Source organism: Leptinotarsa decemlineata, unplaced genomic scaffold (genome assembly GCF_025532065.1).
Source record: "Leptinotarsa decemlineata unplaced genomic scaffold, Ldec_3_MD MMD2_tig00078422_RagTag_RagTag, whole genome shotgun sequence".
NCBI lineage: Eukaryota > Metazoa > Arthropoda > Insecta > Coleoptera > Chrysomelidae > Leptinotarsa > Leptinotarsa decemlineata.
The window spans coordinates 7,377,128-7,394,197 of NW_027412747.1; the positions used below are offsets into that span (position 1 = coordinate 7,377,128).

General features: G+C 34.6%; 1 protein-coding gene across 6 annotated transcripts in view; it reads right to left on the reverse strand.

The window, feature by feature from the left end:
- nolo (ADAMTS-like no long nerve cord) overlaps positions 1-17,070 on the reverse strand; it is an 875,808-nt gene that overhangs the window by 623,689 nt on the left and 235,049 nt on the right. Inside the window, exon 2 of one of the 6 annotated variants that reach the window (XM_074186240.1) lies at positions 9,817-9,851. The exons of the other annotated variants lie outside the window; for them this stretch is intronic. The gene's annotated coding sequence lies outside the window, so the exon portion shown is untranslated. The remainder of the gene's footprint in view (positions 1-9,816; positions 9,852-17,070) is intronic. 6 annotated transcript variants of the gene reach the window in all.

Below are 17,070 nucleotides of genomic sequence, written 5' to 3' on the forward strand. Positions count from 1 at the left end.
GGCGCTCATTTTGATTGAATTGAATAAATATTCAGTGAGATATATCAGTTCAAAATAGACTCATAAAAACGGGCAAAACTTTTGAAACGACCTTGAGAACACGTCTACGAAGATATATTGTGATTCTCCATACAAATGAAACATTTTACTCAGTCATTAATTAACCAGTAATATGGACTACAGGATAATATATACAGGGTGTAGCATAAGTACGTTAAAATATTCAAGTGACGTATTCCTGAGACAATTTTAAGAAAAAAAGTCTGTCTGAAAATGCTTCGTTTCGGAGATACGGGGTGTTGAATTTGAATTTTTTTGTTGCTCTTTGGAAATAACTCTTCCAAAAAATAAAATATTTACACGAAATTCGGTTCCCGGGATTTTTTTGACGTGAGAAATCATAATTTCGTATTAATTTTCATGTAACATCTAGAGGGCGCTGCGTACGCTGTCATTATTTATTTCAAATTGCCCTAACTTTTTTGACAGTAAATTTTTGGTAATTTTCATGAAAAAAACCTAATTCCCACACCTTTTCCAACTAAAAAAGGTACACCTCCTCAACAACGCTGAAGGTGATCGTTTTCGAGATATTTACAATTTTCTATATTGATGCATATTACTTTATAGACAAATTTGATTTCAATAATTTTTGTCACTCTCCGCTTGCAAATTAAGTTAATTAATTCGAGTAGGCTATGAAAGTTTGTTTATAAAAATAGAAGTTCGCTGTCACATTTTAAACTATTAATTGACAAATTCACAGTTCGGAGTTTATAAAGTGATTTTTTGGTACCATGCCCGACTTTACGAATGCTGAAATGGCTGATATGGTTTTTGCATACGGCTTGGCTGACGGAAATTCAAGCGAGGCCAGACGCATCTATCAGGAAAGATAACCCCAACGCGTGACTCCTTGTGCAGCGATATTTGCTAAGGCGACTTTCCGAATCTGGAAACTTTGAAACAAATTTGGCAAATTTGGCGTGGCAAATTTGGCCACGGACTACAAGAACTGTAGTATTGGAGGAGGCGGTTCTCGAAGAAATTAGTGAACATCCAGAAACAAGTACAAGAAAAATTAATAAAACTTCGAATGTGAGTCGCTTGACAGTTTACAGAATTTTAAAGGAACATCAATTATATCCTTATCATATTCAGCGTGTCAAGGCACTTACGCTACGTGATTTCCAACCACGTATCGAATTTGCTCAATGGCTTCAAGTTTTAACGAAAATCCTCTTCACAGATGAGGCTAATTTTTCAAGGGATGGTCATGAACTTCCATAACAACCGCATCTGGGCGGAAGATAACCCACATGCGATAACATTTCCAAAACAGATTTTCTTTTAATGTATGGGTGGGCATAATTGGGGATTATTCAATTGGGCTCTATTTTCTCCCCTTACGTTTGAATGGAGATGCTCACCTACATTTTTTGGAACACGAGCTTCCACAACTTATGGAAAATGTTCCAATTGGTCTTCGAAATCATTCTTGGTTTATGCACGATGGAGCTCCTGCTCATTTTAGGAAAAAAGTTTCAGACGTAGCATATCCCCAACGATGGACAGTAAGAGGAGGCACTGAGCATTGGCCTCCGAGGTCACCGGACCTCAATCCCGTCGAGTTTTTTTTGGTACACCTAAACTAGGTTCTGCTATCTTCATTGAAAACGAGGAAATGTTGGGGGATCGCATCATAGCTTGCTGCGAAACGATAAGAAACACTCCGGGCATTTTTCAACGGGTGCGGAATTCTTTGATGAGGAGAGCAGAAGCTTGTATTACTGTTGTTTTAATAGTTGTTTCTTTCGATTTCTATATGTTTATTTTCCTAATAAATAACATAGTACTTCTCCGAATGGTTTTTTTCACAAACTCTGAAATGTAGTACTTTCTAATTGAATAGTTAATCCTGACAAATTTTTGTAATTCGGATTAAATAAGCAGTTCGATAATGCTCAGTTTAGAAGAAGTCTGTAAGGGTATACTGCGTATAAAGTTTGATGAAAATAACTAAAATTGCAAAAAATGTATGACAAAAACTTACCATATTTTGAAAAATTTCAACAATCTGTATTTTGAAAACGAATAATTCTTCGTTAAACATGATATAGGAAAAAGTTGTTTATTTTGACGAGATCCACCACATACTTAGTTTTTGTAATGTTATCAGCAACTTCACTTAGCGCCCAGGAGCTGAGTAGTATACATCGATATAGAAAATTGTTAATAACTCGAAAACGATTACCTACAGCGTTGTTGAGAAAGTGTACCTTTCTTACTTGCAAAAGGTCTGGAAATTAGGTTTTTTCATGAAAAGTACCAGAAGTTTACAGTCAAAAATGTTAGGGCAATTTGAAATAAATAATGACAGCATACGCAGCGCCCTCTAGATGTTACATGAAAATTAATACGAAATTATGATTTCTCACGTCAAAAAAAACCCGGGTACCAAATTTCGTGCAAATACCTTATTTTTTGCAAGTTATTTTCAAAAAGCGAACAAAACAATTCAATTTCAACACCCCGTATCTCCAAAACGGAGCACTTTCGGACACAAGTTCATACCTATAGACTTTTTATCTTAAAAGTGTCTCAGGAATACGTCACTTGAATATTTTAACGTACTTATGTTACATCATGAATATAAGTATAGTAAAGCTTCCAATCACTGTGTAAAAAAACCTACGTGAACCGTTAATGAGTTTGACTATATCAACAATTCATTCATATTATATCCACTCATTCCTGGCATACACTTTGGAAAGGCTCTATTAATTCTGTTTCGCACATTCAAACATCAACAACAGAATCCTACACCCCTGTTGCGTTGTTGTGAACAATTAATATTGAATTAATTTTCCTCGCCTCCAAATACCTAGTACTCTGAAACAGATTTACGATCAACAACTTGAAATTAATTATTAAACATAACCTTAATGCGTCGGATTGTATTAGAGGACTTAGAACGCTGCAAGATATAATATTCGTATTGATTCCACATATAAATCGAGTTCAGGACGGTGTGCTTACTTTCTAGTCTTACAAGGAATTCAATTCAATTCAATTTCAATTTTAATTCAATTTATTCAACTGAATTCTGAAGTACAACTATACATATAAAATAATTCATATTATATAATTCATTCTGAATGAGTAAATGACACCGAGGCATACAAATGCCTGTATTGTGCTTATTCACTCATTCTTGAACGAGATTTAAAGTGTACAATAAATATTAATTCGACATTTAGTGATTAGTACACATTAGTAGAATAAATACATAGAATACATAGAAAACATAGAAAGAGAGGATGTCGGAAAAAAAACCAATGGTTTTTCGAAGGAGTGTTAACAGCTGTATTGATTACTTCTACAAAAAATAATAATTATTACTAGATTTTTTTCTATAAGATATTATTTCACGACAGTTTTGAATTCATTTATATTATTGATATTATTCAGGTCTATTGGAAGCATGTTGAATAGTTTTGGACCAAAGAAAAAGACGAATCTCTGCGTATGGCTTTTTCTGTAAATTGATATTTGGATATTTGAGTTTTCTGAGAATCTTGTGGGTCTGGGTATTTTAGTTCTATATCTGTTAATTAAACTATTAAACACTGGTAACTGTACATACATCTTGCAATCAATAACTTAGTTTCTTTGTAAAGTTTTTCCATTGAGAAGCGCCAATTTTTTTTCATATTATTTTCAGTAACGAGTTTTGTACCGATAGTAAATGATGCAGCGTTTTGTTGAAAGTACCACCTCATACTATGATACAACATCGAATTATTGATTCTGCTAGAGAATTATATACTGTTAGCAAGTTTTTTCTTTCGAGCATGTCTCGGAGGTTGGAAAATTTATGCATGAGAACTCTTATTCTTTTAATGAAACTTGTTCATCCCATCTCAAATGGTGGTCAATAACTACAACCAAATATATCATGGATGTTGTTTTCTCAATAGTGGGACAATTACAGAACAACCGGTTTGCGCAACTAGGTTTATGTAGATACAATTCGACATTGCTTGGCTGAGTACTCGAATTTGGTGAGAAAGTTATGAATTCAGTTTTTTGATATTCAAACTGAGTAAATTATCATTTAACCACATCAGTAATTTTTGCAGTTCTATTTCTGCAGTATGTAAAACATCATGCCACGTTTCACCTTTCAATATTGAGGCTGTATCATCAGCATAGCAAATTATGTGCCCCTGAAAATCTCTGATCTGTGTATCTGAGCAACGAGCAGAATTGGTCGCAAAACTGTTCCGTGAGGCACACCAACAGATATATTCAACTGCTTACTGATTTTATTACCGATTTTTACTCTCTGTGTTTGCTGTGATGAATAACTCTGCATCCACTGTAAAGCGTTAACACGTATGCCATATCCAAAGAGATTTCTCAGTAGTATATCATGTGACACAGTGTCGAATGCTTTTGCAAGGTCAATAAAAATCGCTAGGCATTTCGACGACGTTTCCAAGGCTTCCACTGTTTATTCAACAAAATTTAGTATGGCATTTTCAGTACTTTTGTTATTTTTTATAAATCCAAATTGCTGTTTAGTTATCACGTGATGTTTATTGAAAAAGTCTACTTATCTTTTTTTTATTGACTGCTCGAATAATTTCGCGAAATTGTTAATCACCGAAATTGGTCGATAATTACTAATGACATTGTTTGCCACTTTTATACACAGGAGTTACTCTTGAATCTTTTTACTGATGTGGAATAGTTCCGTTTTTAAAGCATAGGTTTATTACATGAACAAGTGGGTTCAGTATTTGATTATGGATGATTTTAATAAGTTTCGATGATATTCCATCTGGTCCTGGCGTACAATTGTTTTTCAATTTCGAGATGAGTAAAATTAGTTAGCTCTTATTGGTTGGTTCCAGAAATAATGTGGGTGCCACTGTGGATTATGTCAAAAAGGTATTTGGTAAATCCATTTTTTCAATATTGCTAGCCATTTCTATTCTTATGTTAGTGAAAAATTTGTTAAGTATATTAGCTTTTTCTTCGTTATTTGTTATACAATCACAATTTTCTTTGGTGATGGTTGTATTTTTTGCATTGTTTTTGTGGGATGTGGTATTCGAAATATCAATAATTACTTTGCACGTCTCTTTGCAATTACTATTAGCATCTTGCTTTTTGTAGTGTTGATGTTTCGTTCTTCTTCTCAAGTTATTTAGTTTATTTCTATATTCTTTATATTTCATTTCGGCATCAGGGGAGTATTCATTCAAACCCTTTTTTTTAGATAGTCCTTAGAATACACGGTTTTATTTTATGATGAAATTTACAATGTATTACAATAGTTTCAGTTGCTTGGCATACGTATAGTTTCAGTTTGCCAGTGTTCTATTTTTACTTGTGATTTCAAATTATCAGAATTGATTTTTTTATAATCCTTTATAATTTTTGATGTTTCAAGTGTGGGTGTTTTCTTTTTCCAACTCTTCAAGTCTACCTACTGACGTTATCTAAAATATAACTATGAGTATGAAATTGAATTTGTTGTCACAGAATGTATTTTCATAGACAAATATTTGTATAAACATGTTTCAAATTGCCTTTCCACAAATTGTGAACGACTCCAAGTCTAATTTCCATAATATAAAAGCACTACACAAAGAGATTCAACTAACTTTCATGATCTACACACCTTTGTGAAGAGTTACTTTTTTGAAACTGGTTGCTTTCTTCTTTTCTTAGGCAGATTCCCATTTTTTTGTATGAAGATTCAAGATTCTTATGGCTGATAGTCAATCAAATAAACGAATCAAATTAATTATATACATACTTTCATCGATAAACGAGTAGAATAAATTCATTGTCTCCTGCACATACAGTGCATTTCTTTAATGCCCACACTTTTATTTTTTGAACAGTTCAACTCAAAAAATTGAAATTTGAGATGATGATATCAATGCATGAATACTTTATTTTGAAGTAAAATTGACAGATGAAACTTTCAAGATGGCAACTGGGCGCCATATTGAAATTCACAACATCCATTAATTCCGGAAGAACAGCAAGTGCAAATAATTGGTGGGATGGTGGTAAATCCTGAACAGTCTACTTATTCCGTCGCGAATGTTTGTGAGGTGTCTCCTTCTACTGTGTGGAGACTTTTGAAGAGGAATAGGTATCATCCATACAAAATTAAAATGGTACACCAATTAACTGAAGATGACCCTGATCGAAGAACAGAATTCTGCAAAATCATGACGGAAACAATTGCAAGGCATCCTACCTATCTTCACAATATTTGATTCAGTAACGAATGTACATTTTTTCTAGACGGCAATGTTCACAGACGAAATTGCCGTTATTGGAGTGACATCAACCCTCACGTTTTCCGAAAAACACATACCCAATATTCAGAAAAAAATAACGTTTGGGCAGGAATATTTATAAACCATATTGTACGACCTCTATTTATTGATCAAAATTCAACAAGGGAACTGTATTTGAATATGCTGGAAACTACTGTTGACCCTCTCATCTCTGACATTGTCGAAGCGAATCCTAATGAAGTCGATATGGATATTATATTCCAACAAGATGGAGCACCACCACATTACTCCAGACAAGTGAGAAACTATTTGAATGCCATTTTTCCCGATCGTTGGATTGGCCGTCGAGGTCCTACACAATGGACAGCCCGCTCGTCAGATTTGACACCTTTGACATTTTTTAGGGCTATTTGAAGCAAAAGGTGTACGAAATTGAACGTGCTTCAATATTGGATATACGGCAAAGAATAATACATATATGTAGAGATATTGACGTTACTGTATTCGAAAATGTTCGGCGTGAAATATCGGATAGGCTGTTTATATGTCGAAAAGTTCAAGACGACCATTTCGAGCATCTTCTGAACTTACCTCAAGCTTATTACCTCATATTATGTAGTTAAATGTGAATGTATTCAGGCAATTATCAAAAGTTCCGCCATTTTGTATCAGTTGAAAATATCAAATTATATTCTAGAGTTGTGGATCATTTGTCAGGAGCTTCAAAAAGATGTATCACAAGACCCCCTTTTCCATTTATTTTTTCCCAGATGGCGTCCAGTCGCCATCTTGAAAGTTTCATATGTCAATTTCACTTCAAAATGAAGTATTCATGCATCAATTTCACTATCCCAAATTTCAATTATTTGAGTTGACCCTTTCAAAAAATAAAAGGGGGGCATTATATTCCTTTCAATTTAAACAAGATCATTATAGCCGATATCCAATCAAATAAATAAATGGATGTCGTTATATACCCACTGTGATTGATAAATGAGTAGATTAAACCCATTTGTGACGTAAAGTCGTTTTTTTACGAATGAATTCAGGGTATTTTTTCCTAATATGTTATCCAAATTGGGTACTGAAGAGGCGATATGGCAAGTGTCTTACGGCGAAACATCGTATATCTATCAAAGAACAGTGTTTCATTTAAGTGGAATTTAGAATACAAAGTGAATGGAGAAAAATATTTTTTGTATAATTCAGTGTACATATAAAATTATTTATTTCGAAAGTATTTTTCTTTCGTGTAATCCAATGTTCATATGAAAGTGAATGTTTCGAGAGGGCTTTTTTTCCAAAATAATTGCTTTTTCCTTTCTTTGAAAGATTCCCATTATTTAGATTTTACTCAAATCGATCATGAAAAGAAATCAATAAGGGATTCTAATAGTGGAAGGAAACAAAAAAAGTATCATTATTACCTACGTAGGAAGGTAGCCAATATAATTCTCAAAATGATATAGAGACATAGAACAATTCCCAAAATGGCCTAGGCATGAAATATCGAATGCAAAAAGTCACAATCATCAGTCTCAGTCGGCACGATATATACAAAAACAAGGAATCTACTTACACCTAAAGTATAATAATTCGAGAATATGTGGTCAAGAAGGAAATGTACATATACGAGTACTATCAAATGATCAGTACTGAATCTTGAGTTTGGCGTATACCCTGATAATATAGGGAGATGTCCAATACTCTGTCTATGTTTGTCAGTTTGTATTTATGGCGAAAAAAATTTTTCAGGTTATGAAATGAAAATATCAATATTACTGTGCTGAACTGAAATCAAAATATTTCACAAGTAATCTTGGATTTTGAACTTTTGCATCCTAAATGAAGAGAAGAAATATATTGAAGTTATGTTGTGTAGGCTTTCACAGCCCGTGTCTAACAAATTGTTCAATATTTCTGGGTTTATAAACCGGAAACATCGGACAATTCCATTAAAGTTTGTTACATTGAGGAGTCAAACTCAAATATATCTTGGGAATACATTGCATACTGAGCATCATTTCATACGAAATTTTCAAAAATCTTAGATTGTATTGGACAGTCTCCTTTGGAATCGATTTCGATCTCAGAAATATTCAAGATCAGTCACTTTATATAGGTCCTTTCTGTAATTTTCTGGAGCGCTATCAACGTATGAAACCTCTTCTTTCAGTTTGTTGTCTGAAAACTTTTGAAATTGCGTCTAATAATAATAATAATAATAATATTGATAATCATGTCCAAATTTTATATAACTCACGCTTTTTTCGTAAACACCTCACTTACTTGTTTCTAAAAAATAGTTTTTCCAACATAATCCGTTAAAGATCAATCCACGACTGGAATAAAAAAAAAATCAATTATTGGCGCTATCTTGGACAAAGTACAAAACTTCTACAGTTAGTCTTAAAAAACTCTGAAACGAAAGCACATCTCATGACCAGTACAGACATTTCGAAAATACTCGCCAGTTTTTTTTTTACTGAAGTGAACTGACGAATTGATCAGAAGAGTATCTGCTGATTTCACAAATATAGACTCGATGAAAGCATTATCTAACTAACTCATCTCCACTCCTCAACGCTCACTCTTGAAGTATTGAACGGTTTCAGCAGAAATTTTTCAATAATATCAGTTTGAAGCTGCGTATTAACTTGAAATACCGGTATTGTAAACTGTTCACTCTGATAACCAGTAAACTCACTATATCTAGCTTCTTTTCGAAACATCTACATACTCAGTTCCATCAAACCAAATATAGTTACAATATTTGCTTTTCACGTATCCATACACTAGCCAACGAATTTGATGATCTTAGTTTTTCTACTCCATCTCTATCTCAATATAAAACTCACCTCGAATTGCTTGTTACATATCATCGTTTGATTTGCCTCTCCGAATAACTTACTTATACTCCAGGAACATTTATAATTATCCATTATTATTTCTATCCATGTACATGTTCATATTTTCGCCTAACCGGTTTGTTTTCGAAACATTTTTAGTTTCAGTTGAATGAGTATATCTGTACGCAACGTTATTCATTAACTCTACTAACTTTGATTTTATTGTAGTGTTGAATTGTGATGTATTTTAATATTGTCTACCGAACTGGGCTTGATCCGTTCGTTTAAAAATGAATGGATAAATCCGTATAGTATTTCCTTCATACCTGATACAAAAATATTTCACATGTTGATCAGTGGTTTGCTATAATTATTCCAAAATGAACAAATCCATTTTGAAATATCAAACTGAGATAATAGAATACATAACAACAGAAATACAAAGCGTTTCTAATAAAGAAATGTAGTCTGTTTTTGAATTTCAACTTCATATCGAAAAAAAATACAACAATTTGTGATAGAACGAACTATTCCTACGTATTTAGTTTCAAGTCTAACCTATTTATCTGAGATGGATTCGATCGAAAAATTAAGCCCTTCTGTTTGAATACTACGAAGGTGCAACCAATTATGTTACTTACCAATGACTGATTGGAGTATTAGAAAAACAGCTCACCTGAAACAAAAAAATATATTAGGCATAAATTCTGAATAATTCATAGTAAGACAAAAAGGATTGATTGAAGGTCATTTGGGGCACTGAAGCAATAATACTTGTATTGTTTATGAGATCAGTCGAGATCGTGATTGTAACAAAAAATTGGAAATCTAATTTATAGGCAACTCAAATAATTCTTGGAATTGAAACCGTCTGCATTTCCATCATACCTTTACTTGAAGAGCAACTTCTAACTTACTATTTTCGAAATAATCTTCGAAGAGAGATCCACCAATATGAGATCAGATTCTGAAGGGCAGGACATATGGCCCATGGATTAGATGAGAAAGTGCTCAACAACAAAGCAGCAAGTCAGCAACGACTGAAACTTCAAAATTCATCTTCATTATCGCAGTCAACTCTCGAATCACAGATGATGTCTGCCGCAATAGCAGGCGAAACGTTTGGTACAACGAGTTTCATTCAAAACAGCCAATCAGCTCTAATCATAGTCTGATATTCAGTAATGTGAATAAAAACTAGTATAAGCAAATACTAGGGATTTCTTAAGTAAATGCTACGTTTTGTGTGAATAACTGGCACTTGCTAAGTAAATTCTAGAGTTTTTCCGGGCGAGTAGTAAATGCTTGAAAAATGGTGTGAATAAAACTTTTGAAGTAGATTGTTCTGTAGCATATGCTTCGATATTTTTAAGCCTAGTCTGGGGCATGCTAGACTTTTTATTAGCATTTACTACCTGTCTGCTCAGTCCACAGTTTGTTGTTGATCATCGCTGAGTTTATGCCTATTCGTCAATGTAAAATTAATTCTGTTCGCTCTGGATTAAACGAACGTAATTGTAAAGAACTGTTAAGGTTTAACAGTGAGAGTGTTGATTCCCTTGCGGCACAGTTTCTTGAAGAAAGTGATACTCGTAGTGGTGGTATATCCAGAAGACAGCAAATGGAATTATTTCTAAGGTTTGTGGGTGATCCTGGTTTTCAGTTTGGTGTAGCTCAAGATATGTGTGTACATCGTACTACTGCTAACAAGACTATAAGGTACGTGATGAGTAGAGTAGTTGAACAATCACATAATTGGATACGGTTTCCAACTACAGCTGAAGATATGACCGAGGCTAAAGTTTTGTGGCAGAGACATTTTCGTTTGCCGTCTGTAATTGGTGCCCTTGATTGTACTCAAATTGAGAAACAAAAGCCTGGGCTGCACGGTGATGAGTATATTTGTAGAAGAGGATATCCTAGTATAAATGTCCAGACAACATGCAATGCATTGGAACAGTTTACAAGTATTAGTGCAGAGTGTCCCGGCAGTGTTCACGACGGCAGAGTGTATTTTTAACACCTTGACACATGTTTCGATCACCAAGTGATCATCTTCAAAGAGGAAGATGAAAAATTTTAATCTTCATCTTTGAAGATGATCACTTGGTGATCGAAACACGTGTCGAGGTGTTAAAAATAACGATTTAGTGTTGGGAAAAAACTCCAGTAATATTCATTACTACACCAAAGGTTCCAAACAGTGCATCATATGTGGAGGAATAGTCATGTCAGAGACATCGTGTCACAGTATGATGGAGCAGTTTGTCTTTTAGGAGATTCAGGATACGGTTTATCGAGAACGGTTGAACGAGAGTTCAATCTAATCCATGCTAAAGAAAGGGTTATAATAGAAAGGTGTTTTGGCCAGTTAAAAAGGAGATTCCCAATCCTGGGAAACTGTGTTAGAGTTGCATTAAACAACATTCCACAAGTGGTAGTCAGTTGCGCTGTGTTACACAACATTGCCAAGCAGCTAAAGGATGACTTTGAGTATGGGGATCTTGATAGCGTCCCAAATGAAGATGACCAACCTGGGGTGGTTCGTTATGAAAATCCCGACACAACATTAAGAGGAAAATTCAAGCGTGACAATATGATGGCGTATTTGAATATTCAGTAAGGAAATTGTTTTTGTGAAATTGAACTCAGTAACGTTTTCATGTTTTTCTGACACAAGCACCTACTTGCACAACTTTTTATTTTTTTGGGATATGAGTTTTGTTTATTTATTGAATAAAATCATATTGTTTTATATACTAGTTTTTATTCACACCACTACTGAATTATTTCAAATTACAAGTTTGATTACAATGGTAAGAATTATAATCCTAAGAATCCTACATTATTACAATATAAAGGAAAATACAACTTATGTAGCTTACAATTAATTACAATGTGAATAGAGTATGGCAATCATCAACAGTTACATCAGTTTGAGTAGACTTTTCAACGGTTTGCTTCTTCATGGTTTCCAATTTGATCTTATTCAGTTTGTATTGTTGCAACAAAACAATCCTTTGCAACTGCGGTGTGGACATGTCTTTAGTTTCATCTGCTTCATGATTCGACACAATTTTTTCACTTTTTCTGATCTTACTTTTGTGGTGGTCGGCATCAGATTTAGTTTTCATCGGCTTCTTTGTTTCTTGCCTCTTCGATTTTTCATTTTCATTTGGTTTCCCTTCAGTTTCTGTATTCGGCAAACTTTCTTGGATGTCATCACTGGTTGGTTGCTGAACCAACTGAAATATTACCCGGGATTTTATGGAATACTGGGTTATCATCTTCTATCAACTCCAAGAATGTTTTTTCTCACGGTTGTAGTTTTATTTTCCTGTTTCCCGTCACTTTTACGTCAGTCTTCTTCTTGACGGTAGACTTCACATTGTTCAATGCTTTTATTAGTTGGCCTACAGTAACTTGTTTCCACAATGCACCACAGTAGTCAGAACGTAAGGTTTCCCAAGCTTCTTTCTTAGCATTCATCACAGCAGGGGTTTTTGATTTGCTAAGTAAGACAATGTGATCCGAAAGGAGACGTACAAACAGAGTGCGATCAATTTTTTCTATTTTATTAAAATCATTGTCAGATTCTTCTGATGATGAATACATCTTCTTTGGTCTAGCCTGTACTACCCCACGAGTAAGTGCTTGGGTTTTTCCGGATTCTACTAGACTTGCCCTAGTATTTTCTACAAGTCTTTATTCACACCGATTTGACCAGATACTTACTAGAACTAGCATATGCTAGTTAGAAAGTGCTAGTTTTTATTCACATGTCTCATTGATTCTGTCTATCGGTAACTGACGTGTTTTTTAATAACGCATAGTTACCAAACACGATGTGCCTTCAGAATAACATTCTGATTGCGGACGAAATTTTGGGTCAAATTTATAGTAATGATTGATGGGAACGTAAGACAATCAGAAATAATGGTATAATGATATGATGAATAGATTGGTCAGTATTTGTTTATTTTAATTTCGGAAAACTGACATCACTGGGACAAGGTCTCTAAATCTTAATTCGTATTCCATTCGGAAGCCAAGGCTTCGATATTTTCAGCATATGATAGAGCAGGTTTCAAGTGGAATACCAGACTTTTGATACTTTTGAATGACATTCTAAAAACGGGTCAAAATGAAAAAGAATATTTTGCAAGATTGAAAATATTTTTATTATTTTTGAATAGATTAAAGCGTCTTAAGGAACTGAGGAGAGAGAGCAGACCTAGCCTATTTGTCCGACTATTTCAGCTTGTTACTCCGTTCACGTAAAACTGTCTTGAATTTGACTGTAGGTACTGCTGTTTTCAAAATTCAACTGTAACATATGTAAATTGATTTGACCAATTTTGTATATGATGATGATGACGTGCATTTTTACTTGTAGAACACTACAATCTGACGAAGAAAACCAACGTGAACAAAAACCATATTACAGTTGTTTCAACCCTGAAGAAAAGAAGTTACCAAACCACGGAGAAGAAGTAAAGGCCGCTATTTGGCGACCAAGAAAATAATTGACAATAATTGCTTATGTATGAATATTACATAAATTATCTATCCTGGTAACGACCCTTTCAAATAGTTACCTGAGAACCAGTCAACTAGGACGAGGTAACTTGAAAAGCAAGACAATGTTTTTTTAGCGCACTGGCAACAATCAGTTATCTCCAGATTGACATGTTACAGTTGTATTGAGAGGTTAGGTTAGGTCCAAAGCGAGTGGGTCTATTCGACTCTCCACCACAATCCGCAACGGTTTATTGTGGCTCACACCTATTCACACTCGACTAAATAAATCTAGATTTTTAACGAAGTTTGTATGGTGAGTGGTCTTTCAGGTCAGATGCTGAAAGTACTGCTCTGCCGAGTCTCTGCATATTATGATTCACATGGAAGTGACCTGTAAGAAGACCTGCTAGACATCGTCGTTCATCCCTACTGTAGTCCAACAACTGTTTGGTATCAAGCTGTGAAGGGTGAATAAACATCCTAAAAGATTCTGCCAGAAGTCCATAAATCTTCTTGGCATCCAGGCGTTCAATCAATGAAGCTGCCTGCAGCACCCTGCTTTGCAAGGGAGTCAGCAGCCAAATTGAGAGGAGTGATATAAGTCAATCTGGAGGACTGTCAAGAAGGTTGCAAAAAACTTTGATGAATTTAAAGAGCGGTTGTAAACAAGTGTCCAGTTTAGAAGAGATTGAATATGTGAAAGAATTGTGAAGTAAAGTAATTGTATATCATTTGAATTATTTAGCTTGCCCTGTTTGTTTGTTCGTTTGGGAAAAATTCAGTAATTGCAGTTTGACTCCCTTTCCGTTGACATATTGATCTGATATTTGGTGCACACATTCTCTTTTGATGACATTATAACTTGATGAATTCTGGCTTGACTAGTAGAATAGTGGTATACTTAGGAAGATATGCAAATTCCAGATGGCCGCAGCTACCAAATTGCCGGTTTACATATTTTTCACAACTACCTCAATATTGGTATCAAATGACAGGGTTTGGCATTTGATACCCATATTCATCTGTTCAGTATAACTACTGTACGTCATTACAAGAGACAGATCAAGGCAAAAACCACAGTCATTTCTGAAAATTTAATACCTACTTCCTTGGAATTATAGTATTGTAGTATGGTAGTAGAATATGAAAAAGATGCAAATCCAATATGATCTATACAAAGATCTTCGTCAACTGAGAATCGGGATACAAGAATGGATCTCCCACCCAAGTCAAAATTCTGTATCAATTCAAAGACTGTGTGGCGTGAGGGTGGCTTAAAATGATACACCCTCAGTGATACATAACACAAGTAAAACGTTGAAACGTGCCAAGAACTGTGTGGCATTAGGGTGGATGAAAATTAGAAACTGAAAACTTGAAAATAAAATAAGTCAAAAAAAAAGTTGATGATAATTATGTAGATAATGGACTGATAAATGAAAAGTAATTCGGAATGTCCTAGGTAGCAGTCATCACACCACTATTCTCATCTATCTACGGTACTGATCAGATAAAATAATAATAAAATTGTAATAATATGGTCTTCTTCTCAGGACAAGAGAAAACGAAAGAAACTGAAGGTTTCAAAGTTTCGAGTATAGGAGCTTTCTAGCTCGTTTCTCCTTCATTTAGCAGCGCTGTCACCAGATGCAGATTTCTCCGCATCAAATTTTGAATATCAAACAGGTCCGAAAAAGCTGTAGAGTTCGTGTCGATCGCACGAAGGCCGGTCTTTTTTAAATCTGATCATTTGGTATACTTACTTATATTCTCTCTCATTGTGTGGTTCCAGAACTGAATTTTAATCTTAATTGAAATGCTTTTCACTCATCTCGGTAGATTGACAAAAGGTCTCTTATTTGTTTGTGTTCTCTTAACTTCATATGGTATTTTTCTCAGTCCAAGAGAAAATGAAAGTCCAAAGTTTCAAATATAAAGTATAATAAGTAGAATACGACTCTATGGACAAAATAATAAAAAAAACAACGTGTAAAATCTTATATAAAAAAATGTTGAATTGCAATAAAACAAGAGAAAATAGAACAAATAATTCGCCGCAAATGTTTACTGTGTTATTCACTATTTAATTCAAACTCTTAAACAACTATAAACATACCAACTCGGTACAAAATACTTTTAGTTTCAGTTTTACTTCAGGGAGAGTGGTGTATAACTTCAAATTTTCACCATTTTTTTTTGTAATTGTACTCTAGCTTAACTATCAGCACTAGGAGCCCCACAATATGTAACCTCTTTGTATATAGGAAGTGGACTCAGATAAAATATTATGTGAACTCTCTCTAAATATCAACTGGTTAGTAGAAAAAAAATAACAAACACTTACATAACGCCTCTTTGTGTGGTTTGTGGTCAACCATAGGTTTCGTTGACCCGGTGTGTCTTCTACACCAACACTTTTAATTTAAACTCCCCTGTACCCCATACCGGCTTAAGATTTCACTATCGTTTTCACTTAAATTTCGCCCCACGCGCTTACAAATAAAATATCTCCCCTATTTAGGCCACCTCCCTCAGCCTCAAAGGCTGAGGGATGAGACCCCCGATCTCGTCTCGACGAGATCCGGTGACCGACCTTTTCTGTCCCTCCCAAGCAACTCGCGTCAGCTACGCTATCCACAAAAACCTCATATCAGCGTTTTTTCAACCTTCCCAAGTGTATGATCATCGGCAGGATGCAATACATCTATTTGTTTAGTCTAAGTAAATTTTAACATGACCACAACGACGCTCGAAGGTTCGACAGTCATAAAGTAATTCAGCGCTTTTTCAACTGGAAAAATATCGACACCGAAGAAACGGGTGATCGACCTCGATCTCAATGAATAAAATAATATTTTATGTTACTCTCGCAATGGCCGTTATTACAAAATCGTCAGGCGTAATATTTACATATTTACCCAGGATACGCTACGCCCAACGATTTAACTAATTTTTTATCTGATCAATACCGTAGATTGCTGGGTTGAGTAGTGTGATGACTGCTAACTAGGACCTTCCGAATTATTTTTCAGTTTTCATACATCATTATAATTTTTTCCCAATGAAAGCGTTCAACATAATAATTTTTTTACTCATTATAAATATCACCCATTGACAACTCACACACGAACGTTACATTAGTAATAGCGGTACACCCTTTACACCAATGAAAAAAAAAATTGCGAGCGGCATCTCTTTCTAACCCTCATTATAGCATCGGACTAACATCAGACAAATTATCATACGATAAAATTGATGGTCTGGAATAACCACTGGAATACCATCATATGAATCCTATCATTGAGTAGGATGGAGTAGGTAAAATAAGTATTTCACGAAATACAGGTACATATTACAATGATCAAAAAACGATT